We start from the raw sequence: 3,315 nt of genomic DNA, 5'->3' as shown, positions 1-3,315 counted from the left end.
ATCCACTGACCTGGGCTGCTGTTGACCCATTGACCTGGGCTGCTGTTGACTCACTGACCTGGGCTGTGGTTGATCCTCTCTCTGCCTCTCCTGCTGGATCTGCACATCTGAACTGGATTCATGTTACCGTAACTCCTGCTGTCATCATACGGCTCTTTTTTAGCTTACTTTTAGATAAACATTTGAATTAAATAAAACACTTTAGGGCTGCACTGCTTGGTTCTTGATCCAATAACTTGGATTATTTAAAAGTCCCTTGTGTTTTTAATAACAAGCTGTTCGCCGTCCATCCAGAAGTTTCAACAAACAAAACTAAGTTGTGCAGCTGAAAGAGTAACAGCCATTTTGGTTGGTGTTTGTTTGTCTGACATTTAAATTAGGCTTGCATGACACATATTAATGCAGTCCTGCAAATGAGCTGAAGAAGCAAATGACATTTTACAAGCAACAAATTAGTCAAATGAGCGGAGTGAGACGAGAGTCGGGGAGAGAGACTCATTGAAACCGTTGGTCAGGTGAAGCTTTGTGTCGAACCCCAACAGCAAGGTGCAGAAAGAGACCCTGGACCAGCATTTTACCTGACATTTAACTGGGAATTAACTCAACATATTACAGTACAGCTCATAAAACGAACTCGCTTTCGATCAAGCGCTCTGACGCCCGTATTTCAGGGTGCCAGGATAAGGTCAGCTGTCACAGAGGAATGTTTGCTGAATAAAAATTGACGCATAACAAGCTGAAAAGCAGGTTGGAGTTGGGCTTCCTCCCCTCGCAGGCTGCAGATCCTGACCTTTACATTACACTGTTCAATAAGGTTTTGGTATATGTGTGTGTGTGTGTGTGTGTGTGTGTGCGTGCGTGCGTGCGTGCGTGTGTGTGTGTGTGTTTTATTCTGTCAAATTAAGAGAAGGCCCCTTTGGGTTCTTCATGCCTTGGAGCTTTTATTTAATTTGCAACCCTTGAGTCTTTCTTGCTCCTGCCAGTGTGCAGACAAAGCAAACCAACCTGTAATTCAATTATTTTCATTGTTGTTTTATGGCTGTTTTTATTTTCCGTATCTGTCTCTATGGAACTGCTCCGATGTTCCCATCTCTTATTCTTTGGGTTGTGGTGGATGGAAGGAGACAAAGCAGCAAAGCAGGTCTGAGTGTGAAAAGAGAACATTTTGACTCCTGGTAAAATAATCCAATGATTCTGTGTTGGAAGCGTGGAACTGTCTGCTACCTGTGCAGCACAGAAATGTGTGAATGCGAATGCATCAGAGTCATTTTTCACAGAGCTGCAGGAATGTGAAATTTCTGTTCTGATGTTGGTTAACTGATGTCTCCCTGTTTTCCATTCTATGGGTTGTAACGGCTGCATTTCACTGCAAAAACCCAAAATATCTCAGTGCACTTGAAATAATACAAGACTAACTCATAAGTAACTTTCTATTAAGACATATGAGCTTGTTTCATTTTAAGTTTTTAATTCCTTAATGCAGACAAAAAGGAACCAGTTCCACTGGCAGATTATATCACGTGTAAGACTATCTGCCAGTGGAACTTGTACTTTTTCATCAATATTATTGATTTAAAACATTTTTCTATCTTGCTAAAAAGTTATTTGTAAGTTCATTTTGTCAAATTTCAAGTGTACTGAGACATTTGCTCTAGAAACTAGACCAAAAATACCTGGTGAGATTTGGTGATTCTGCATGTTGGCAGTAGCAGCTCCTATAAATCCTTTGTAGTAATGAGTGTTTAACTTCATTAGAAGAACCTTGTCCCGCTCTTCTTTCAGGATGGTTTTTATTTCATTGGAGGGTTTCCCATCATAAACTGTCTCTTTAGGGCCGAACCACAACATCTCAGTTGGGTTTTACTTTAACTATGCCACTCCAAAGCTTTTGTTTCCATTTCCAGGACCATTTGGAGGTTGACCTGTGTTGTGATACTGGACAATTATCCAGTTGCTCTTCTTACCCTGTTCATGAAATAATGAGATAAATGGAGGAACATTTGTCTTTTAGAGGGTACATGTGTAAAAGTCATTTTATATTTTACGTCACTTACAACCATCATGAACAACAGATCACTGAACAAAAGTTGAGCATGTTGTGCACCAAAGTGTTTCATCAGTTTGCCATTCGAAGCATCATCTCCAGCTGACAAAAACACAAAAACTGCAACACCAGAATGAAGGAAATACTCTGAGAGCCATTTCAAAGTGAGTCTTCTGGTAATGTATGCGTTGGTGGGAGGCCTGGGACAGAGCGGGATGGTTTCCAGATCAGAAAATCCTTCTTCGTTCCTCTTTCATTGTCAGGGAATTTGTAAGGTCTTTAATTTGGAAAGAGGAGGTTTGGTCGTTCAATATCTGGAATCCATTAACAAGCTGCTAAACTGGACACCAGAGCATAGACGGATCCATCCAGATGTGTTTGACACTTTAATAGATGCTCTTTAAAAAGCATGCAGATTTGATCTACCTACAGAAATAATGTACACAGACTAATAAACACTGATTACTGACAGCTAGTAGTTGTTGAGTTTCCCAAACTGGAATCAGTTTCTGAACTCCATCTTAATTAGAGCTGAAGTGTGAAGAAGGAAGAAGTGCTCCTCTGTGTGAGAAATCTTTATTCATAAGGGCTTAACTGTGACTGGCATGGCCTCAAGACATCCCAACCTCTCAGCTCGAGAAGCGCTGCCAGATGTTATGGATATTCACCAATAACTAACATTTGCATGTCGTTGTGAAGCAGAAGGGGTGAAGCTGGTTAGGTGGGATGATCCGTGATAACCCAACGCAGTCGGTGTGTAGGCTGAGGTTCGAGTGCTGCATCTGTGTCCTTTTGAAGCGACAGTTTGTTTCTTTTATTTCCTGGTGAAACAGAGCATCCGGCTCGGTTCCACCTTCCTCTGTACGTCTTGATTAGGATGCGGCGGGAGGCGAGATGCTCGCGCCGGAGCCGAATGGTGCATCATGAATGTCTGCCACGTCCCTCGCCTTGCTTCGATACTCACATTTGCTTTCTCTTAGCTCCGTTTGTTTTTGTTGTCTCTTTTGTTCGGGCAGAAAATCCGCAGTGTACGCAGCTGTGGACTGTGGTTATACGGATGGCAAATAATGATCCACCGAACTGTACACAGAGGTTTTTCTGCAGAGCCATTGTCTCCATGGAATTGATGAGAGGAAGAGAAGGGGGGGAAAGGAAACACACAGGATGACTAATACTCTAAACTGCAGGGCGGCTGGGGGGCAATCATCCAAATTAATGAGCAGTAGATTGACAAGCGGTTCAGTCTGGATGCTCATCCTAATCAGAGGCCA

Source organism: Poecilia formosa, unplaced genomic scaffold (assembly GCF_000485575.1).
Source record: "Poecilia formosa unplaced genomic scaffold, Poecilia_formosa-5.1.2 Scaffold47, whole genome shotgun sequence".
NCBI lineage: Eukaryota > Metazoa > Chordata > Actinopteri > Cyprinodontiformes > Poeciliidae > Poecilia > Poecilia formosa.
This window is presented reverse-complemented; position numbering follows the sequence as displayed.